The sequence below is a fragment of the Chiloscyllium punctatum genome, chromosome 1 (genome assembly GCF_047496795.1).
Source record: "Chiloscyllium punctatum isolate Juve2018m chromosome 1, sChiPun1.3, whole genome shotgun sequence".
Lineage (NCBI taxonomy): Eukaryota > Metazoa > Chordata > Chondrichthyes > Orectolobiformes > Hemiscylliidae > Chiloscyllium > Chiloscyllium punctatum.
The window spans coordinates 123,685,240-123,710,844 of NC_092739.1; the positions used below are offsets into that span (position 1 = coordinate 123,685,240).

At 39.8% G+C, this 25,605-nt stretch overlaps 1 protein-coding gene and 1 non-coding gene across 3 annotated transcripts in view; both read left to right on the forward strand.

The window, feature by feature from the left end:
• Positions 1-25,605, forward strand: part of LOC140479591 (A disintegrin and metalloproteinase with thrombospondin motifs 12-like) — a 569,904-nt gene that overhangs the window by 37,994 nt on the left and 506,305 nt on the right. The gene's annotated exons all lie outside the window — the stretch shown is intronic.
• Positions 8,941-9,043, forward strand: LOC140483060 (U6 spliceosomal RNA). The gene has a single exon (XR_011961873.1). It is a non-coding gene; the product is annotated as a U6 spliceosomal RNA (small nuclear RNA).

The following is a 25,605-nucleotide window of genomic DNA, read 5'->3' on the forward strand; positions in this document are numbered from 1 at the left end:
CAACATGGAGTTTTAGCAATCTACTCAATGCTATTTGTAAGAGAGCTGAGAAACTATCAGCCAATTACAGTATGCTGCATGCATCTCTGTGAACATGAATTTCATTTTTAGTTGGATGTTGGAATAAATAAATCTATGCTGGAGATGGGGATGATTTAAACTATTGATTCTTTTGGCTGAAAGGAATTCCCAATGTTTGTAGTGGTAAATGGGAGCTATTTTACCTTAATTTATGAATACAAATCAGATATTCAATACAAGTCCGACAATCTTTTGGAATAGGCATGTAGGGTTCAGCTTCATGTGGGGGCAGCACAGTGGCTCAATGGTTAGCACTGCTGTCTCACAGCAATTCCAATCTCGGGTGACTGGCTGTGTGGAGTTGGCACATTCTCCCTCTGTCTGTGTGAATTTCCTTTGGATGGTCTGGTTTCCTCCCACTGTCCAAAGATATGCAAGATAAGTGGAAGGGCCATGTTAAATTGCCCATGGTGTTCTGGAATGTGCAGGCTAGGTGGGTTAGCCATGGGAAATGCAGGATTACAGGGATAGGGTAAGGGGGCTGGATCTGGGTGAGATGCTGTTTGGAAGGGCAGTGTGGACCCGATGGGTTGAATGGCCTGCTTCCACACTGTAGGGATTCTATATGAGGTAGATGTCTACTCCTGTGCTGTCACATGCTCCTTTGGACAGCTTAGTCCCTGTTTTATCAATGGAGAAAGGCATCAGTTGATGAAACATTTTGAAGGCTTGAGTGTAGTATTTCAGAAACCAATAGTGAACAAGGTTTGATGAGTATGAGAATGCCTGCCACTGCTTTTGATCTATATTGTAATTTTAACAGCAAAAAGGTGCATACCATAGTGCAGCCAGCACATTACCGGGGAGAGTATGCCTGTTGAGACAGAAACACAGAGAGAGAAATGATCTGTTCAGGACCAGCTGGTTAACATAATGCTCCTATTTATTAGCTGCCCAAATTCCAAGCAATTAACTAAATTAGATGTTAATCAACTTAAACAAAATGACACAACGTGGCATAAACATTATGCCTTTAAGACACTTTCTGCAGATGTATATTGTATGGATAATAGAACTGTACTCACAAAACCAGGGGAATTGTCAAATTAAATACACTACTGAATGTGAAACTTGGCCAATACAGAGCATGAAGACATCAACATTTATCTTTAGTTTATATTGAATTATCTAGTTGCAGCAGAGTATTGGTAATGATGCTGTGATGGGGGTCCAGGGTGCCCGCTCTTTGCTTAGGAGAAGATAAAAAGGGCCACACTCCTGTGGTTATCCAATAGTCCCCACTGGAAAATTACACCAGGTAAGGGGTGACGTGGACCTCTGAGTTGCATCCTATAAAATCAAAAGCAAAAACCAAGGGCATACAATGCAGTCATACAGTACGGAAACAGACCTTTCGGCCCAATACGTCCATGCTGACCAGATTTCCTAAACTGAATTAGAGCAATTTGCCTGCATTTGGCCTATATCCTTCTAAACCTTTCCTATCTATGTATCCGTCCAAATGCCTATTTAAATGTGGTAATTGTACCCATCTCTACCACTTCCTCTGGCAGCTTATTCCATACATACATCACCCACTGTGTAAAAAGTTGCACCTCAGGTTCCTTTGTAATTCTTTCCGCTCTCATCTTCAACCTGTGCCTTCTTGGTGCCTCCCCTACCCTGGGAAAACATCTTGGCTATTCACCTTATCATGATTTGATAAACCTCTATAAAGTCACCTCTCAACCTCCTACATTCCAGGGAAAAAGTCTCATCTACTTAGTCTGTTGTTATAACTCAAATCCTCCCGTCTCAGTAACATCTTTGTAAATCTTTTTTGCACCTTTGCCAGTTTAATAACCTCCTACAGCAAGGTGACCAGAATCGTATGTAATACTCCAAATGAGGCCTTACCAATGTCTTGTACAGCTGTAACATGATGTCCCAACTCCTGTACCCAATTACCAATGAAGGCCAGACTGCCCTCACCAAACCTGTCTACTTGTGGCCATACTTTCAAGGAACTATGATCCCTCTGTTTGACAACACTCCCCAGGTCCCTGCCATTAACTGTGCAAGTCTTGCCCTGTTTTGCCTTACCAAATCCAACACCTCACTTTTAATAAATTAATCTCCATTTGCGATTCCTTGACCCATTGACCCAGTTGATCAAGATCCTGTTGTCCTCTTAGAAAACCTTCTTCTTCACTGTCCATTCTTCCATCCATTTTGGTGGCATCCTCAAACGTATTACGCATGCCTCCTGTATCCACTTCCAAATTATTTATACAATGATGACAAAATGTAAAATCTCGGGTTCATTATTGTGGATTAATTTGCATTTACTTTCGGTACTTTAAGAAGGAGAGAACTTTTGTTTCTGATGTTTTGAATAGACAAAGTATTGAAAATAGTTTCCCTTTCATTCTGTTAAACTGCAATACGTTACAGGGTTTTCTGTTAAAGATTAACGTTAACCAAACGATAGAATGCAATGTTAGAATATTATTGCCATGTTAGTATGATGATATGGAGGATGATGCAGTTTCTGGCGTACTATTGACTCCTCTGTGCTTGTATTTTAGTCTGACGTGTCACCTTTGAAATAGATCTTAGAAGGCGAGATTATTATGTACGTTATCTTGCAGGATTGCACTCGATGTATTTGAAAGAGATAAAGGATACAAACGATAATAGCCACTATCTCAGCAACTGCCTGAGACTTAAACAGAGAATTTCCAATGGAGATCTACTTAACTCCCCCACCCCACCCCCCACCTCATTCCACTGCTCGATGTTATAACACCAAAAATCCCCACAGTTCAAAGCAATGACTCAAGATACCATGCTTGTGGCTCTCATTTTGTCTCTCACTCTTCACACATTCAACTGAAATCAGATGAAGGAGACATACATGGAAAACTGGAACCTGAAATAAAAACAGAAAATTCAGGAAATACTCAGCAGACTTGGAAACATCTGCAGTGACAGAAGCAGATAGAAATGTAATAGATATTTAAGGGGAAAAGGAGGAGGCAGATGAAAGATGAACAAAGTGAAGGTCAGTGGTAGGGTGGCAGGCAGGAGAGATCAACTGACAAACAATTTACAGTAATGGGATTGGTAATACTAATGGCTGAATGTGTTCTTTCATTGAACAATTTTTCATTTACTTCATCACACGTCTTTCAAATAAAAGGTGTTGCTGTTGGTGCCCTTTTGTACCCAGCTATCCCATCATTTGTGTAGGATGTGTTGAATTTTTCTTGTGCCATCCCTAATTCAGATTCCTTCCCTTGACACTTTTCCCAGTGCATCAATGACTGTAATTGTATCATTTCCTGCACTTGACTTGAACTCAAAAAAACTTCCTCAACTTTGCTTTCGATTTTCATCCTTCTCTCATTTTCACCTGATCCATTTTGCTTCTTCCCTCAACTTCTCTGTTTCTATTTCTGGGGGCAGGTTATCAAGTAGTATTGGTTGTAAGCCCCAGCTACCTTTTACTCCACTTCCTTGTATCTTATGACCTAAAAGAACACCACTCAATTTTTCCAATTTCTCAGATGATGCAGTCCTCTACAGCAGCACTTCAGAAATACTTTCCTTTTTCCTCGACCAAGGATTTCCATTAACATGGTTGACAGGGCCTTCAGCCATGTCTGACCCATTTCCCGCACATCTGCTTTGACCCCTTCCCTTTTCAACACTGAGAGATTTTTAGTCAGTAAGGGAGTCAAAAGTAATGGAGTAAAGTGGAGAATTGTCAGATCAGCCATGGTCTCTTGGAATGATAGGCTGAATGATTGACATCTTTACCGATGTCCTATGGTATTATAGTTTCTCTCCTAGAACTGAGAAAATGGTCCACCTTCTGCTTCAGAGTTTCTCTCCAAGTTATACATCATCTTGATTTATAAACATAGCACTTCTTCATTGCTGAGTCTAAGATCATTGAACTTCCTACCAATAAATTTGTGGGGATACCTTTCACCTTACCGCCCTCCCCATTCAACAGATCATCCTCTGCCATTCCCACCATTTCCAGTACGTTGAATAATAAGCAGTTAATTCGAACTGTGTTATGCTAATGAGACACAGCATACACCATGATACAGAAAGTCATACATAGCCTTACTTGCAGACTGCATAGTTAAGTGAGTTTTACTGTTGTCAGCTTTTTTTTTAGAACTTGTTTGTTAGCATTAGCAATGGACCACAGGGCAAATATGTTGCTATGGCAATAATATATGCAGTGAAACTGTGAGCATGGATGTGCACTTTTTAAGTTTATGAACTGTTTCCACAATACTGTGTACCTTCCTGTTGTTGCTAACAAGATATGGGATGATGGTTACTGGACCCTAGTCATCCAGAGGCCCAGACTAATACTCATAACAGCTGGTGGAACTTACATTTATTTAATTAATAAATTTGGAATAAAATGCTGGTCTCATTTGTAACCACTGCAACAATGCTTATTCATCCCAAAGTAATCCTGGTTTGGCACTGCATTCATGACCATAAATATTCACTACCAGTATTGCTAATGACTCAATTAACCATATCCACTACAGCAACTTTCCCAAAGTTTTATGTGGTGGCAGAGTGATCATTTGACTGGACTGTAATCCACCAACCCCAGGCTAATGATCAGGGGTTGTAAATACAAATCTCACCACAGTATACAGAGGAATTTCAATTCAGTTAACTAAGTCTGGAATTGAAAGCTAGCCTTAGTAATGGTGACAAGGGAGCATTTTTTTAAAAAAAACCTTGTCCTTACTTGGTCTAGCCTATATATTGTCCTGCCCCTATCCAAACCCAAAGCAAGTTGGTTGACTTTTAACTGCCCTCTGAAGTGGTTTAGCAAATTGAAGGGATGGGGAGCAAATGTTGGCTTTATTAATAGCACCCATATCCCATGAAAGAATAAAGAAAACATGTTAGCAGAATTAGTTAATTTATTTTATGGAGTTATTTTTGCCCCAGCTTTTGAGTTTAACTGGGTTTGAAGATAAGGTGTAAAATTTGATCAAAGTTACTGCAGCTTGTGACTTGAATCCTTTTGGTAAAGGATGCACCTTCAATGGCTACATACATAGAACAGGGCATGGAATCAACAGGAGATTCTTTTGCTTTACTCTACTGGGAGACATGATTTGACAAACACATTTAAGATCTGCAACTGCTGTTTCTTATGGTTGAGAATTTTCATACTCTGGTGCTCAATGCAGTCCTGTGTAAAGTGGAGTGAGCTCACTCTTGGAATTGCCAGTTAAATAAAGTATTTCAAAAAAATACAATTGTGTTGTGTAAAATTTTACAGTAATGTCAAAATATAATTTATTGAAGACCATGAAAACAAATGATGAGGATAAAGAGAGTTTTGAAACAATGGTAGCCAGGAAAAAAGCAGGTCATGGGTGTTAAGTGTCAGACGTGCCTGAGAGTTGAAGAAGGTGAAAAATGGCACAATACCTATTCTTTGTTTGACATCTTTGTTAAAAAAGCCAAATATTATTCAAGGTAAATGCAGGTATATTACAGACAAACAGATGTTAGAAATGAGAAGGATTTAGTTTGGTTTGCTGGATGAAAATATTAAATAGGTGCATGTGGAAACATAGTTAATTTAGTTAGAGATTTCAGTCAGTTGAAATACAAATTGGGAATACTCAAATGGTTTGCATCCTCATTTGGTACTTGTGATAACATGATTTCTACATGATCTAAGAGTGTAATGGGATTTTGATCAACTGGGCCAGTGCACAAGGAACAGTGCAGATGGTGTTTACTTCAGGTAAATGTGAGGTGTTGCATTTTGGTAAGATAAACCAGGGCAGAACATACATAGCTAATGGCAGGGCTCTGGCGAATGTTGTCGAATGGAGAACCTGGGGTGCAGCTACATAGTTCCATGAATGTGGTATCACAGATAGACAGGGTGGTGAAGAAGGCTTGCCTTTGTTGGTCAGAGCATGGATTACAGGAATTGGGATGTCAGGGTCTGAGTTATAAAAAGAGGCTGAATAGGCTGGAACTTCTTTCCTTGAGGCATCAGAGGGTGACCTTATAGAGTTTTATAAAATCATAAGGGGCAGAGATAAGGTAAATAACAAAGTTTTTTTTTCCTCAGGGTAGGGGAGTCCAAAACTAGATGACATAGGTTTGAGGTGAGAGGGTTTAAAAGGAACGTGAGGGGCAACGTCTTCCACACAGAAGGTGGTGCGTAAATGGAACAAGCTGTCAGAGGGGGTTGTAACAAGATGTATAGTTACAACATTTAAAAGACATTTAGACAGGTACATGGATAAGGGTTTAAAGGCATATGGGCCAAGCAGACAAATGGGACTAGTTCAGTTTAGGAAACTTGGTTGGCATGAATGAGATGGGCTGAAAAGCCCATATAACTCTATAATTTAGAGGAGCTAGTGTTGAACTGGGGTGGACAAAGTTAAAAATCACACAACACCAGGTTATAGTCCAACAGGTTTATTTGGAAGCACAGGTTTTTGGAGTGCTGATGTAGACCTGTTGAAGGAGTAGCGGTCCAAAAGCTAGTGCTTCAAATAAATCTGTTGGACTATAACCTGGTGTTGTATAATTCTATGACTCTATGATACAGTGTTGCCAGGAGTACAGTAAAGGTAGCTCATGCCTTGAGTCGATAACAATAAGTGATCCAGATTACATAGGAAGCATGGAAATTATAGTGTATCTTATGGATAATATCCATATCAGGGAATGAAATTCAGAATTCAGAAATATAATAGTCTAAGGACCAGAGGTAAGAAACTTGAGGACTTACTTGACTGCAAACATTGGGGCAGAGTCATTAATAATGTCAGTAAAGAATAAACAAATCCCCATGAAAGACATATACTGGTCATGCAGTTAATGGGATCTGAAAAGATAGATTGAGCAAAATTATTTTTAACGAGTTATTAAATTAGAGATAAAATGTGTACTGAACAAACTGGCTTTAGTGGTGTGCCTAGTAATCTGGGAACAATTTAAGAGACTATTAAAAATGTTTATAGCGTGAGTTTTTTTTCTGAATGGACAAATTGACTTCATTAATGTTTATCTTTTTGCATTAAAAGCTTTTTGAACTTATGAATGTACCTCAGTTACATTTATAAACTCATTAAAAATAAATTGTACATTCTGATTGGTTTGCCTATGAAAGGACAAACTGTATCTTCAGCTTGCTGGTTACAGAACAAATGTTTGTGATGGGATGTTCACTTGAAGTATTGGCGAATGTATGAAAAAGAGAAAAACACTAGGATCGGTTCACTACTACCTTTAACGTGTTGTCAGTGGAGATGTACTGGACCTTAGATGCAAAATTCTATACTAAATCATTATGGTGGGGGGGTGGTGGAGGTAGTGTCATCAGTAACCCACAATCCCAGGCTAATATTCTGAGTGTGAGACTCAAAATGTTAATTCTGTTTTTCTGTCTCAAAAGCTGCTGCCAGACCAGCTGCATTTCTGCAGTACATTTTCTTTTCATCTAATATTCTGTGGATATGGGGTTGAATTCAATCATGGCAGATGGCGAAATAAAAAGAAACAGAATGAAATGCAAACCCAGCCATATATCGATTGTCACACAAAAAAACTGTTTTACAAATGTCATTTAGGGAAGGACATCTGCCATCTTTATGCTATCTGGCCTACATGTGACTTCAGATACATAATACTTCGGTTGACTCTAACCTGTTCTATGGGCATCAGATTCTGGTTGAGCCAATAATGCCCTATTCCCACAAACAAATAAAAAAATAAGCAAAGCATTGCAGATGCTGAAAATCTGGAATATAATTTTAAAATGCTGGAAACACACAGCAAGTCCGGCACTATCTGTGTAGACTTAAACAGAGTTAACATTTCAGGTCAATAATATTTTATCAGCTTTAATAGAAGACCACAGATGTGAAACATTAAAACTTGTATGTGATCACATGAACTGGATCCTGCAAGTTTGTGCCTTGGTTCTGAATAGTTGTCACAATTAATTCATGTTTCAGAATAATATATGAATATTCTAAACAAACAAGAATGTCCTGAACCAGCAATACTCAACCAAGGCTTTTTATCATGGCTCATAATCTCATGACACATGAGCAGGTCAGGTACGGTGAGAGACATGGTATGACAAAGAGGATCATTGAAACTTACTGTTTGCCTTTAAATCAAAGGGTACAACAAGCTTTACTGTTTTCACTTGACACATTTAAATGTTGCTATCATTTCGTAATCATGCTGTCACTTGGATGCAGCATTGCAATCTCTGAAACACTTAAAGTTGATTGTATGTTGACAAGCAGCTTAAATGCATAAAGTTACCATCCATTAGATCAAGGAAGCCTTGGCACAGAATCTTTTGGAAGCAATGGGTTGGGGGAAAGGGTGATTGGGGAGAGGGGGTGGGTCTTGGCTACTGGCTGGACAGCATGTTAAAACGCACTACCTTTATACTCCTCATCTTGTTCCACTTATAGACCAGGAACAGTCCTTTGGCCACAATCAAAGACACTGAAGTTCGGCCACCTTAGCCATTCTGATGCCAGCAACTCAATTGAGAAACATACCTCCTGCCCATTTCCAGGTTAATAGCAGCAGTGGTTAGATTACTTGTCCACTCAATGAGCAGGAGCATCATCCATGGCCTTCCTGCTATGGAGTTAATCTGAGTAGAGACCGGAGATGGTGGTCCCCATCTAGCGTGCTTCTGCTGAAATAAATATAACCCTCATCACCAAATGTGCCACCGGGGAGGGCACAGGATTCTTCCCTTTGTGTAATTTGATTTCAGTTGAAAGACAGTTGTTTTAAAAAAAGCGCAAACGAACTCTGAATAATCTACGAAGAATTTTTAAACTCTATTAATACTTCCAGGTAAGATTGTTGAAAACACATGTTTACTGAAAATGAAATGATACAGAGAAGATTGGCATGGTCCTTGTGCAAGGATGACAGACACACTTGTGAGGCATTCCATATAAAATAAAAGGGCATCATGATGTTCATATTAATTATATATTATTGTGGTAACACGGATAGGGTAATACAATGTAAATGTCTCCAGTTTAGTCTTCATGGTTATTCCTCATTTGTAGACTTCACATTTTAAAATTCTAATTGCTTCAGAAGTTAAAGATAAATAATGTTGTATAAGTGCTAATTCTTAGACATTCCAAACACAAAGTAAAAATAGACTATTTTTGTATACTTAATGCTACAGTAGGGTACAATTTGACAGCTTTGTGTTATTTCACCTAGTCATTTGTCATTATTTTGCATTTGTGAATTCAGACTGTGAGCAGTGAAATGAGGCAGACATCATTGCCAAGCCTAAGATATTCTCCACTGAAATTCATGCACTTTTACTGAAAGTGTGCTTCACTCATTTTTATGTGCTAAGGCCAATTTTTCTGCCATTGTTGCTATTATCCAAGTCTAACCTGGGACTTCCTTGATTTCTGGTCTGTGTAAAACTGACATCAGTTCAAGAATAAATTATTGTTGGCAGTTTGGTGCCACCTAGGCAATTTTACCATTCAATGTCGTGTGTTGTGGTGCCCAACTACTGAGCTTGTAATTTGCAGGGAGCGCTGCCAGCAATTCTTATTCTGAATTTAAGAACCCATCTAAATCACATTGTTTGAGGATAAGCCTCTGTAGAGGTTTAATCCAAAGAGGCACATGTCTTACACAGGTTTGTTATATAATAGCAATTGCTAAAAGTTACATTGACCAGTTAGACACAAACCAACGTCTATCAGATGACATGTCTGTCTTCATTGGGATCTCATACATTGTGTGAAGCAGAAACATTGTCGTTCGTCAGGCTATGTGGAGCTTATTGCAGCATCAACATTTACATCAGGTGGTGAGGGAACAAACATAGAGGGAAAAAAAATGTACTCGATCTTATCCTTACCCATCTGCCAGCTGCAGATGCATTGTTCATTACAGTTTTGGTAAGCATGACCATCGCACAGTCCTTATGGAGGTGAAGTCCTGCCTTCACATTGAGAATACTGTGCTAAATGGCAGCCATGGTGTGGAAGAGCCAGTATTGGACTGGGGTGGACAAGTCCCATAAAAATCACATAACACCAGGTTATAGTTCAACAGGTTTATTTGGAAGCACTAGCTTTCAGAGGCGCTGTGGGGGCCATCAACAGGAGCAGAATTGTACTCCAGCACAATCTGCAAACCCATAGCCTGGCATACCTCCCATTTAACCATCATTATCAAGCCAGGGGTTCAACCCTGGTTCAATGGAGAGTGCAGGAGGGTATGCCAGGAGCAGCATCAGGCATAGCTGAAAATGACGTGTAAACCTGGTGAAGCCACCAAATAGAACCACTAGCTTGCCAACTAGTATAAAAGCCAGTGGATAGACAGAGCGAAGTGATCCCACAGCCAGCAGATTAGATCTAAGCTCTGCAGTCCTGCCATATCCTGTCATGAATGGTGATGGACAATTAAACAAACTCACTGCAGGAGGATGCTCCACAAATATCCCAACCCTCATTTACAGAAAAACCCAACATAATGGTACAAAATATAAGTCTGAAATATTTGCAGCAAAATTCAGCCAGAAGTGTGGAGTGGATGATCTATCTCAGCTTTCTCTAGTGGTCCCCAGCATCTCAGATACCAGTCTTCAACCAATTCTATCTCATTTAATCTCAAAATATTGCTCAGTGCCCTGGATAGCAGATAGCCCATGACAGTATGTCAGCAGAAGTACTGAAGACTTAAGATCCTGAACTTGCTGCATCCCTAGCCAAGCTCTTCCAGTAAAAGTTACAACCTGGCATCTGTTGACAATGTGCAAAATTGTCCAGATATGTGTGTGCAACAAAACTTGAACAAATTCAACCCAGCCAATTACTACTTCATTAGTCTACTCTCAAACATTAGTAAAGTGATGGAAAGTGTCATCAACAGTGCTATCAAATAGCACCTGTTCAGCAATAACCTGCTCAGTGACGTCCAGTTTGTGTTCTGCCATGGCCACTCAGCTTCTGACCTCATTACAACCTTGGTTCAAACATGGACAAAACACTTGAATTTCAGAGATGAGGTGAGAGTGATAGCCCTTGACATCAGGCTACATTCAACCGAGTATGACATCAAGGAAATCTAGAAAAACTGGAATCAATAGGTATCGATGCAAACCTTTTGCTAGTTGGAGTCATACCTGGGACATAGGAAGATGATTGTGGTCGTTGGGGGTCAGTCATTTCAGCTCAAGGACATCTCTGCACGAGTTTCTCTGGGAAGTGTCCTAGACCTAACCATCTTCAACTGCCTTATCAATAATCCTCCCTCCATAATAAGGTCAGAAATGAGAATGTTTGTTGATGATAGCACAATGTTCAGCAGCATAAGCTACTCCTCAGATACTGAAGCAGTCTATGTTCAAATTCAACAAGATCTGGACAATATCCAGATTGGGCTGACAAGTGCTTAGAAACATTCATGCCACACAAATTCCAGACAATGGCCATCTTCAAGGTCTTAGCACTGTCCCTTGCAACTTAGTGGTGTTGAAATAATATTCACCTCCTCTATTCTTCCTGCCGAAGTGCATAACCTCACATTTTCCCACTTTATATCACATCTTTTTGTCCACTCGTTTAACCAGTCTACATTCCTCTGCAGACTTTTTGTTTCATCCTCACCAGTTGCCCTCCCTTCCAGTTTTAAGTCATGCACAAATGTGCCTGAAATACATTCAGTTTCCCCATTCAAGTCATTAATATATATTGCAAATAATTGTGACCCAAGTGCTGTTTTCTGTGACAACCATTAGTTACAGTTTGCTATCCTGAAAGTGCCCCCTGTATTAGTAACCTATTAGTAAACCTTTCCTCAGTCTATGCTAATATACTGCCTCCATCACCATAGGCTCTTATTAAGTAGCCGAATGTGCAGTACCTTATCAGGTACCTTTGAAAATCCAAACATATTACATTCACTGTTACCCTTTATCTCTCCTACTCTTTTCCTCCTCAAAGAATTCTAGTAAAATATTCAGGCTTGATTACTCCTTTTTAAAGCCAAAGGATCTAAGAATTCCTGAAAGCTGGTACATTGGTAGTAATTTATCTATGTATCTACTTCCTTTCATATCCAAGGATGCATCCTATCAATTCCAGGGCATTTAACGGTCTTTAGGCCCATTAGTTTACCTAACGTATTTTCTCCAGAGAAAGTTAGGTATTTATTTCCTCTCCATTTTTCCCCTTGAATTAGTAATTATTCTATCTTCTACTGTGAAAGCAGATGCAAAGTATTTATTAAATCCTCCTCTATTTCCTGGTCCTATTATTATTCCCCCAGCCTCATTCTCTAAAGGACTGATGTTCAGTTTGGCTTCTCGCTTCCTTTTTGTATATTTAAAAACCCTCTTGTTGTCCACCTTGAAATTACTTACATGTTTACCCCCAAAGCGTATTTTCTTCCTGTTCATTATTTGATTTGGTTGCCTTTTATTATCTGTTTTAAACTTTCCCAATCCACTCGTTTACCACTAAGCTTTAGCGCGTTGTATGTTTTATTTTCAATCTGATGTTATCCTTAATCTCTCACCAAAGTTGGCTTATCCCCTTCTGACAATCCTTCTTCACAGAGATATATCTTTGCTTTGAGTCATGAACTATTTTGTTAAATGACTGTCATTTTATCCTCATCTGTCTTTGCTGCTAAACGTCTTTCCCAGCCCACTCCAGCCAGCTCTGCCCACAATCTTTTGTAATTATCCTTTTTTTAAACTGAGCACCATTTTGTAATTACCCTTATTTAAACTGAGTCCAGCCCATTTTCCTTCATCTCAAACTGAATGCTAAATTCCACCATGTTATGGCCACTGTTCCCAAGGGGATCTTTTACTCTGACTTTATTAACCCTGCCGCATTACACATCACAAGATCTAGATAACCTGATCCCTGGTTGGATCCCACACCTCTCCACTCACCTCTGCTAAAGGCCCCAAAGGAGCCTTCCACAAGCATCAGAGTTTTACCTGCATTTCCACACATGTCATTTACTGCATCTATTGCTCCCAAAGCGGTTCTCTCTACATTGGGAGACAGGGCGCCTACTTGCAGAGTGCTTCAGAGAACATCTCTGGGACATCCACACCAACCAACCCCAACGCCCTGTGGCTGAACACTTCAACTCCCCCTCCCACTCCGCCAAGGACACGCAGGTCCTGGGCCTCCTCCATCGCCACTCCCTAACCACCTGACGCCTGGAGGAAGAACGCCTCATCTTCCACCACGGGACCCTGCCCACATGGGATCAATGTGGATTTCACCAATTCCCTCACTTGCCCTCCCTCCACCTTATCTCAGTTCCGACCTTCCAATTCGGCACCGCCCTCATGACCTGTCCTGCCTGTCCATCTTCCTTCCCACCTATCCCCTCCACCCTCCTTTCCGACCTATCACCATTACCCCCACCTTCATCTACCTATCGCATTCTCAGCTAACTTTCCCCCAACCCCACCCCCTCTCATTTATCTCAACACCCCCTTGGCTCACAAGCTTCATTCCTGGTGAAGGACGTTTGCCCGAAATGTTGATTCTCCTGCTCCTTGGATTCTGCCTGATCTGCTGTGCTTTTCCAGCACCGCACTCTTGACTCTGGATTCACCATATGGCTTCCTCTGCAAATTTGACTGTCTACATTTATATGAATGTGGATGGATTCATCTGGATCATTAGGACCTCTTGCAGGGCAGGAATAACTTGTACACGAAGGACAAGCTTCACCCTAAACTGGAGGAAGAGGAATATCCTTGCAGGGAAGTTTGCTACTGCCACTTGGGAGGGTATTAAACCAATGTGACATGGGGTAGGAACTAGAATATTACACTAGAGTCAACTTGTGGACTGATTGAGATGTCCAATGTTAAGACAAGTAAGTCGAATAGAATGAACTGGAGGGGCCAGATCTATAGGCCACCTACCAGTGTGACATTAATATAATTCTTTTAGAGTTTAGATTTTAATCTAGTGGTATATAGTGTTTTATTATTGTGAAGTGTTCAAAAATTGACAAGGTCAGTCTTTCCAGAGTTATTATTTTAAATGGGTACATGCCTCCTGACATGTTAATGGAAGCTTGCTTGGACCATGGGGGTTTATAGCTGAAAATGTGTTGCTGGAAAAGCGCAGCAGGTCAGGCAGCATCCAAGGAGCAGGAGAATCGACGTTTCAGGCATGAGCCCTTCTTCTTGCTGCGCTTTTCCAACAACACATTTTCAGCTCTGATCTCCAGCATCTGCAGTCCTCACTTTCTCCTATGGGGGTTGAGAACATGACAGAGAAAACTAACTAAAATTAAGTCATTAGCTTAGCAGATGCCAGATCAACAAGTTGTTCTTAAATTTGCTTCAAAAACATTTTGGCTTTTCAAAGATGCCTGACTGAAATCACATGCAGGTATAGTCTCTCAGAAAATAAGTTAGCTCACAGCAGTTACGGAATAAATTACCTTGATTAAATATCTGGAATGTATTATGATCCCAGCTGATGTTATTACTGGACAAGTTACATCCCAGAGTGAAATTTTGCTTGATTGATCATCTGATTTTTTAAAACTTGTTTTTCATTGAAAATGCTGCAAAGATTCAGATTCAACACAATATTAGAAACCTGTTACGCAAAAGAAACTTAGTTTTTTTGTGATTCTGTGAAGATAAAATAGAATAAACTAAACCATTTACATGTAAACCAAATTTAAAGATTGCAAATCATGGTAAAACTCAATCCCATTAATCCCAAAATACTCCTTTACATTCCTCACACCAGAGAGCGAGATACCTGGACTATCATCTCTATTGGGCTTGACCTAACTGTGGCATCCATTTCCAGTCTTGATGATCTCATTGTCTCTTTCTCGAGTCTTTACACAACTGACTGTAAGCGAAGAGAGAGAGCAGTGAGACTATGGCTGATCTGATCATCCTCAACTCCACCTTTCTGCCTTATGCCCATAACCCCAGATTCCCTTACTGATTAAAAAGCTGTCTACCTCAGCCTGGAGTAGACTTAATGATAAGATTAGAAGACATAGAAGTAGAATTAGGCCATTCAAATTATTAAGCCTGCTCTAATTTACACTTTCTCAGCTTCAAAAATCCCATTTAGTATCTTAACCAAGCCCTTTTGTTCTGACCTTTAAATTCCTTACACTAAAGTAATATATTTAACAGTTGTATGCACTCTCACTTCTTTCAGAACTTTACATTTCTAGCTCCAGCTAAGACTTCTAAATTGAAAAACCTTTCCAGTTCAAGGCTGATGCCCCTCAGCCAAATATTTTTCAAATATCTTCGAACTGAAACACAATATACGACACTGTTACTTTTCTCACTCATAAAATCTCTCCCAATGCAAACAAATTCTCATTAGCCTCCAAGAAAAATTTATCTCATACCGAGTTGTAAAAGAAATCACCATGGCTACAGAAACACTTACAAGTTAATATTTGCACCCCATCATATGTGCAGACCACCCTATAGTTCAAATTAGAAACTCAAAAATATATGACATTAAAGTAGATACAAATAATGCTCCTTAAATCAAATTGGTTATCCAAAACTGAAAAAGTCTGAAGTCTCAGTTTTGAGCGGTCAGAGAAAAATATCTCAGCTCCTGTGCTATGTGTGACAAGAAGCAGTTAAATCCAACCAACACATTTGCTTGGGAAGGAAATTAACTGTAAATTGATGGTGTTGAAGTATAAGTATGTCGATTTTTTAAAGATTATGTTATGTTTAGATAGCTGATTTTTAAAAAAATAAAATGTTCTACTGTTAAAACCAACTCTGCAGCTTATGTTTACAGAATAGCAGATTTGTTACGTTGCATAAGGAGGCCATTCAGCCCATCATGCTTGCATTGGTTCTATTACCTAGTGCCAATCTCCTGCTTATTACCCATATCTCTGCATACTATTCCTTTCCAAATAATCATCCAATGCTTTCTTGAATACCTCAACAAGTCTCCATCACATTTCTAAGTTTGTCCACTCCTGTCCAACACCAGCACCTCCACATCATCACATTTCCAGGCAGCACATTCCATTCCTTAACTACTCGCTGTGTCAAAAAGTTTTTCTGACATCTCCCTTGCTTCATTTGCACATCACTTTACAGCTGTGTCCTCATATTCTTTTTTTCTTGTACAAATAGTAACAGCTTCTCCCTACCTACTCTGTTCACCCACTCACGATTTTGAAAACTTCTATCAACTATCCTCTCTGTCTTCTCTCCAAGGAGGACAGTCCCAACTTCTTCAATCTGAGGATTCTCATTCCTGGAACCATTCTTGTAAACCATTTTGAAGTCTACCTAATGCATTCACATAATTCCTGTAATGTGGTGATGTTTATCAAGTGTCTTGTACAAATTCAACATCACCTCCTTGCTCATGCACTAGAACTTTGGTTTGGTGGAAGATCGCCATGTTAAATGAAAGAAAATAATCTGTTAAACCAGTCAGTGACTGTTTTTTGAAACTTCCCTGCTTAGGAAATGCTGTTGAAATTCAAGTGAAAAAGGATCAAAGTAAGCCTAAAGCAATCAATTTTCATGCACTGCTCATCTTGGTTTGATATTTTTCTGTTGGCTTTTGAATACATATAAGTGCAATAACTGCAATGTTCAAACATGAGCCAGGTAAATTTTGATTGCAACTTAAGTCAATCTGCTTATTCAAAATTAATATGGTTTTCACATTTACTTCAGTAAATTTATATATTTGTAGCACTTTCAGTTGAGTCCATTTTGGCTAAATTTAAAGCATTTAATGTAACTTATAATTAAAAGCAAAGCTGAGAATACAACTTTATTCTGAGAATATAACTTAAGTTTACTTTTGACTATTTTCCACATTGAAATGTTTGTTTTTTTCAGTTGCAGTATAGGTATTTGTCCTAACTTCAGCATCTCAGACTAACACCAGAGATGAGCCCAATCTTTCAATGAGAATGTGCCTTTACCTGTTTATAATTTAAGTAATTTGTATTGAGCCTCAGGATTCAACAGAAGAGCTTTGTAAATATATCTTGGTGATTGATTATTTTGAGCTATGAAGCAATCTCCCTCAAACTTACAAAGCAGTAGCATAGTTGTTTTCGTATACTGTGGATTTGGCAAAGAAAAGTTTCAGTAAATAGTAAATGGATAGGTGAACATTAAGCTTCAATTGACCTTAAGCTTAAGCTTCAATTGACCTTGATCGAAATATTATTTGCATCTGCTAAGCAGTGCTATATGACTAATCCCTACAAATTACATGGCCTGCAAAATGTAGGTAAACTAAAGTGTAGCACATATCCTGGGTCTTGAGCTTGACAGTTGATAAGCAATGGTTCATCTTTAAAAAACATGTGAATGAATCACAACAATTATTCATTTATGTTTGGAGCAGATGTGCTTACAAAAGAAGTTAGGAAGAGGTTTAGATCCAAAGAAGAGACAATTTGTCAGAAAAAGCAACGAATGTTGACAGCGTTTTAGAAGTTGGCAATAGAGGACAAAAAGTTTGATCAAAGGAGGCGAAAATAGAATAAGAGAGTGAAATATCCAATGAGTGGTAAAGACAGAAATGCTCATAATAGTTAAGAAATATTTAGATGTACATTTGCAATGTCAAGGTTATGGGCCAAGTTCTGGAAAATGGAAATAGTGACGGTGTTGTTTCTTGACTGACTCAGACTTGATGGACTGATGGGCCAAAGGGTCTTTTTAAATGCTGTAGATATCTATGACTATAGAAACAGACCATAAATGCTTCTATAAATATGTGAAGAGAAAAAGATTAATGGCGACAAATAGAGGTCCCTTACAGTCAAAAACTGAGGAAGTCAGAATGGGGAACAAAGGAATGGCAGAAAAGCTTATACAAATAACCTGTCAGAAGTGTTAGGGAACCAATGGCCTGATGAGAGGGAAGAATTGAAAGAAACGTATTTGAAAGTATCTGTCAGAAAATAGCGCTGGAGACATTAATGGGGTCTAAGAGTGACACATTGCCAGAGCCTGATGATCTACATAAGAGTACTAAAGGCAGTGGCCCAAAAAACATTTGATATGTTGTTTGTCTTCCAAACCTTGAGAGACTCTGGAGCTGTTTTGATGGATTGAAGGGTGGTAAATGCAACCTCACTATTTAAAAGGGAGAGAGAGAAAAACAAAGAATTACAGACCAGTTAGCTTAACATTGATAGTCCATTATAAAAGGTGATTAGAGAAAATTTAGAAAGCATTAATGGGACTGAACAAACCTGCAATGGCTTGTGAAAGGCAAATCATGCTTGATCATAGAATCCCCACTGTGTGCAAACAGGCCTTTCAGCCCAACAAGTCCACACAAACTGTCTGATGAGCATTCCACCTGGATTGCCCCCACCCCCCCATACCCTATCCCTGTAATCCTGCATTTCCCATAGCTAATCTACACATCCCTCGACACTATGGGCAATTTACCATGGCCAATGCACCCAATCTGCACATCTTTGGACAGTGAAAGGAAACCCTTGCAGACATGGGGAGAACATGCAAACTCCACGCAGACAGTCACCCAAGGCTGGAATCGAACACAGGTCCCTGGTGCTGTGAGGCAGCAGGGCTAACCACTGAAGCACTCTGTGGGGTAGAACTTTTTGCAGATGTAACCAGTGGAGTAAGTAAGGGAGAACCAGTAGATATGATGCATTTAGATGTGCAGAAGACGTTTGATAAGGTTCCTCAGAAGTTAGGGGAAAAATTAAAACTCACAAGACAGTGGCAATATATTGGCATAGATTGGGAATTGATTGACAGAGAGGAACAGAAAGGGGGAAGAAATGGATCTCTTTCAGAATGGTGGGCAATGACTAGTTTGGTATAGCAAAGATCAGAGCTATTCATGATATAAGACCTGGATGAGGTAACCAAATGCATAATTTCCAGGTTTGCTGTTGACTCAAAACTGGATGGGATTGAGGGTTGGGAGGAGGATCAAAGGAGCCATCGTGGTGATTTAGAGAAGTTGAGTGAGTGGCTGAATACATAGTAGATGCAGTTAATGTGGGTAAACGTGAGAATCAGAAAGGAGGATTGTTATTTAAATGGTGATATATCGGTGCCATTCAGTCAGCCGGTCTTTGCTGATATTCTTCCTCACTTTTCCACTTACTTCCCACACCCCTTGATTTTGCGAGAAACGAGAAATCTGCTGAACTTAGCTTTAATTATATTTAATGATGGAACATTCACAACCTTCTGGGGTATATAATTCCAAAGATTTACAACACTTTGAGCAAAGAAAAGTCTCCTCATCTCAGTCCTAAATCTGTCCCTTTTTCTGGGGTTGTGTTCCTGTATTTAGCCAGATGATTCAACCTCTCAGTGTCTACCATTTCAAACCCATTTGGAATCTGGTGTGCTTGATTTACATCATCTCTCTTATTCATCTCAACTCCAGAAAATACCAATCCCAAATAGAATCCCACAAGAGGCAATGGTTTCAATCCATCATTTAACTTTCTTCAATACATCAGACAGTGAACTTAGTTCATCCTTTAAGATTTTCTTGAGGGGATGTAAGCCTTGTATATCAACACCTCATTGTTGAAAAGTAGAATACAGCAGATGATGGGAATCTGAATGAGAAACAGAAGGTGTAGGAAATACTCAGCAGGTTATGGCCAACATCTGCCAAGAGAAACAGCTTCAGTGTTTGTGGCTGATCTGAAATTCCAAGCTTCCTCTCCCAGGTGCTGCTGAATGTTTCTAGCATTTTCTGATTTTCTTTCTCATTATGAAGCCCTTTTGACACCCAGTATTATTCCAGTGATCTTGCATTGCTCAGCTTCTAGGGTAGCTATTGCCTTTGTGAGGTGCAGCGCCTACAATTGATTGCTGTTCTCCTCATGTAGTCTGTCTGGAGCTCTTGTAGAGTTGTACCATGACTTCCACTGCTTTGTATTTCCTGATTATAGCACAGATTCTTGGCTGGCTTTGTATTACCAGTGTATTTAATGGAAACTTTTATGTTATAGCTACAGTGTAAATTAGTTTCTTTCTGCTGAGATTTACCGAATTGACAACAGTTTAAAGATCTGGAAGAACCAAGGTGTACAGAAAATAAACAATCTGGCTCTAATCTGTATGTTCCACAGGAACAATCCATTTGAACCTTCTGACCTTTTCTGACATTTTGCTCCCTCTGAAGCAGCTATAATGCTTTAATTCTAATATCCTGCCTAGTCTCCAGATCCCTTAAGACCTTTTAAATAACAAATTAATTTGGTTGCTGTGACCTGTTGTGACAATTTAAAAGCCCTCAAAGTGGAGAGAGATCTCCTGGACTGACTTGAAAATTGTTCAGCTTTAGTTGTAAGATTATGGCCCCAGGTTCCGGGATTTCCTTCATCATAAAGATTTTTTCAGCTGCCTACCCTGTCAAATCACAGTCATTTAAAACAAATCTCAGACAGATATACTTTTAGCCATCTCATATATATGGAATGCAACTAAAATTTGTTGCCAGAGTAAATCCTTAATTATAAATTTTGCATTACATTTCCTATTTATATCATTAGATTTTAACACCACAAGAACCAGGAACAGGAGATCATTCAACATGGTCATGGCTGATCCAACAATCCTCATTTCCCCTTCTTGTGTTTTCTTTGATTTTCCTATAGATCAAAACTCTACTTTAGCCTTAATTTTACATGAGGACTAGGCCCTCACAGCTATATGTGGCAAAAAGTTCCAAAACACTCAACTCTGAGAGAAGAAATTCCTCCTCAGCTCAGTCTTAAATTAGCACCCTTTTATTCTGAGACTATGGCTCTGGTCCTCGATTCTCCAATGAGGGGAAACATCCTTTCAGCAGTTATCCTGTCAAGCCCCTTAAGAAGCCTATGTTTCAATGAGATCACCTCTCATTCTTCCAAACTCCAGTGAGTAGAGTCCCAACCTGTTGATCATAACACAGTTTCTGTGTAGCAGGGGTCATCCTTGTGATCCTTCTTGGAACTACCTCCAATTAAATAATAACTTTCCACAAAGTGCCTTTGTGCTGCGGCTTTCTGCAGTTATTCTGCCTGCAAGTAATGTCCTTTTGTTCCAAAAAGAAACACTTCACACTTTTCCATATTACGCTCCATTTGCCAACTTCTTGCTCACTGAGTCTATCAATATTTCTCTGTAAACAGTATCCCTTTTGCAACTTGTCTTTCAATCTATTTTTGTGTTGTTTTCAAATTTGGCTACAGTACATTCACTTCATTCCTCTGAATCATTAATATTTATTGTAAACAATTGTGGTTGCAGCTAATCCCTGTGGAACTCTAATGGTCACAGGTTGCCAGCGTGAAAGAAAGCCCCTCACTCCATTTCACTATTTCCTGTTTATTAGCCAATTCTCTATCCATGCCAATATACTACCTCCAACAGCATGGGCTCTTATCGAATGACTTAACCCTTTGTGAGGTACTTTGTTGAATGCCTTTGGGAATACAACAATGACATCATTTTCACACACTACTACACATTCTAATATGATGGAAATTTAACATCATGAATCCAAGTTTTGATTTCCATATTTAAGGACTTTCTATTATGACTTAATATCTAAAATGTTACATATATTGTTTAGTCAAAAGTATATAATGAAAGAAAGATAACAAGAGGACATATTGGCCCATGTCCTCTCATCAAGGAGGTGGATCTCCAGAGGTGGTAAACTGTTGGGAGAGTGTATTAGAATCTTCCAGGAATCCTGATGGATGGGCATACTTGGAAATTAATCAGGAAGTTTAAACTGGAAATAAGCTGATTCACTACAGCTCAGGAGCCTACGCAGCCTTGGGCTTGACACAAAAGATACCTACACTACATCTTCCCCTGACCATCCGAATCTACCTTTATCTACATCTCTGACCTGACCATACCCCAAACAACTGAGTAAGTGTACCCAACATGACAATCCACCTCACTCATCTGTCCATTCAGATTCTGGATCCCAAAGAGTTTCAAAACATCAAGTCAGACATGGACATTTCTGCTGATTATCATGCACTGTCCTCTCCTCTTTAGCTGATGAATCAATGCTCCACAATCTTGAACATCACTTGGAGCAACAGCTGAGGATTGCAAGGATACAGAATGTACAGAAGGGACTTCAATGTCCACCACCAACAGTGGCTTAGTGCAGCACCATTACTGACTGAACAGATCGAAACCTAAAGGACATAATTACAAGGTTTGGTCTGTTGAAGGTGTTAAAAGGAATCAGTAAGTGAGAAAACATTCTTGACCTCACCTTCACCCAAGATGTCTGCTGCAAAATGCAACTATGTATATGACAGTATTGGTAGGAATGGCCACTGCACAATTCTTATTTAGACAAAGTCCTGTGTTCACATTGAGGATGTTATATCAGAACATAGAACATGGAATGTTATAGGCCCTTTGGCCCTGAAGTTGCGCCAACCTGAGAAATTTATCTGATGCCCATCTAACTTACACCGTTCCATTATTATCCATATGTATGTCCAATGCCCACTTAAATGCCCTTAACGTCGGCAGGTCTACAACTGTTGTAGGCAGGCTGTTCCACGCCCCTACTACTCTCTGAGTAAAGAAACTACTCCTGATATCTGTCCTAAATCTATCACCCCTCAATTTAAAGCTATGTCTCCTCATGTTAACCTTCCCCATCCAAGGAAAAAGGCTCTCACTGTCCACCCTACTAACCTTCTGATTATCTTATACGTCTTGATTAAGTCGCCTCTCAACCTTCTTCACTCCAACAAAAACAGCCTCAGCTCCCTCAGCCTTTCCTCGTAAGTCCTTCCTTCCATACCAGGCAACATCCTAGTAAATCACCTCTGAACCCTTTCCAAAGCTTCCATATCCTTCCTATAATGCGGTGACCAGAACTGCACGCAATACTCTAGGTGCAGCCGCACCAGAGTCTTGCACAGCTGAAGCATGACTTCATGGCTCCGAAACTCAATCCCCCTACCAATAAACACCAACACACAGTATGCCTTCTTAACAACCCTATCAACCTGGGTGGCAAATTTCAGGAATTTATGTACCTGGACACTGAGTCTCTCTGTTCATCTACACTGCCAAGAATCTTAACATTAGCCCAGTACTCTTTCGTCCTGTAACTTCTTCCAAAGTGAACTACCTCACACTTTTCTGTATTAAACTCCATTTGCCACTTCTCAGCCCAACTCTGCATCTTACCTATGTCCCTCTGTAACCCACAACATTCTTCGGCACTATCCAAAACTCTGCCTACCTTAGTGGCATCTGCAAATTTACTAACCCATCCCTCTATGCCCACATCCAAATCATTTATAAAAATGACAAACAGCAGTAGCCCCAAAACAGATCCTTGTGGCACACCGTTATTAACTGAGCTCCAGGATGAACATTTCCCATCAACCACCACCCTCTGTCTTCTTTCAGCTAGCCAACTTCTGATCCAAACCACTTCATCACGTTCAATCCTGAAACTCTGTATTTTGTGCAATCGCCTACTGTGTGGAACCTTATCAAACACCTTACTGAAGTCTATATACACCACATCAACTGCTTTACCTTCATCCACCTGTTTGGTGACCTTCTCAAAGAACTCAATAAGGTTAATGAGGCACAACCTATCCTTCACAAAATCATGTTGGCTAACCGTAATCAAATTATTCATTTCCAGATGATTATAAATCCTATCTCTTAGAAACTTTTCCAACATCTTACCCACAACCGAAGTAAGGTTCACTGGCCTATAATTACCAGGGTTATCCCGACTCCCTTTCTTAAACAAGGGAACAACATTTGCTATCCTCCAGTCTTCTGACATTACTCCTGTCGACACTGATGACATAAAGATTGAAGCTAAAGGCTCTGCAGTCTCCTCCCTTGCTTCCCAGACAATCAGGATAAATCCCATCCGGTCCAGGAGTCTTACCTATTTTCAGATCTTCCAAAATTGCTGAAACCACCTCTTTGTCCACCTCAATTCCATCCAATCTTGTAGCCTATATTGCCATATTCTCAATAACATTGCCCTTTCCCAATGTGAATACTGATGAAAAGTATTCATTAAGCATTTCCCCATGTTCTCAGATTCAACACACAATATTTCACTGCTATCTTTGATTGGCCCTAATCTTACTGTATTCATTCTTTTATTCCTGATATACCTATAAAAGGCCTTAAGGTTTTCCTTGATTCTATCCACCAACAACTTCTCATGTCCCCTCCTGGCTCTTCTTAGCCCTCTCTTTAGATCTTTTCTGGCTAACTTGTAATTCTCAAGTCCCCTAACCGAGCCTTCATGCCTCATCCTCACATAACATAGAACATAGAACATTACAGCGCAGTACAGGCCCTTTGGCCCTCGATGTTGCGCTGACCTGTCATAACAATCTGAAGCCCATTTTACCTACACTATTCCATGTATGTCCATATGCTTGTCCAATGATGACTTAAGTGTACTTAAAGTTGGCGAATCTACTACCGTTGCAGGCAAAGCATTCCATACCCTTACTACTGTCTGAGTAAAGAAACTACCTTTGATATCTGTCCTATATCTATCACCCCTCAATTTAAAGCTATGTCCCCTCATGCTCACCGTCACCATACTTGCAAAAAGGTTCTCCCTGTCCACCCTATCTAACCCTCTGATTATCTTATACATAAGCCTTCTTCTTCCTCTTGACAAGAGCTTCAACTTCTTTAGAAACCATGCCTCCTTCTCTCAACAAATACCTCCCTAAATGATTATTATATACTTATCAAGGACCTGCAGTAGCTGTTCCTTGAATAAATTCCACATTTCAAGTGTGTCCATCCCCTGCAGTTCCCTTTCCCATCCTATGGATCACAAATCTTGCCTAATGGCATCATAATTGCCTTTCCCCCAGTTATATCTCTTTCCCTGTGGTATATACCTATCTCTGCCCATTGCTATTGGAAACATAACCGAATTATGCTCTCTATCGCCAAAGTGCTCACCTACTTCCAAATCTAACACCCATCATTCCCCAGTAGCAAATACAATATGGCATTGCACCTTGTTGGCCTGTCTACATACTGTGTCAGAAAACCCTCCTGCACACATTGAACAAAAACTGACCCATCTAAACTATGTGAACTACAGTAGTCCTTGTCAATATTGGGGAAGTTAAAGTCCCCTATAACAACTACCCTATTACTCTCGCTCCTATCGAGAATCACCTTTGCTATCCTTTCCTCTACATCCCTGGAACAATTCAGAGGCCTATAGAAAACTCCCAACCAGGTGACCTCTCCTCTCCTGTTTCTAACCTCAGCCCAAACTACCTCAGTGGATGAGTCCTCAAACCTTATCTCAGCTGTTGTAATACTACCCTTGATTAACAATGCCACACCTCTGCCTCTTTTACCATTTTCTCTGTTCTTGCTGAAACATCTAAATCCCAGAATCTGCAACAACCATTCCTATTCCTCTTCTAGCCATGTCTCTGAAATGGCCACAATCTCTGTGCTAA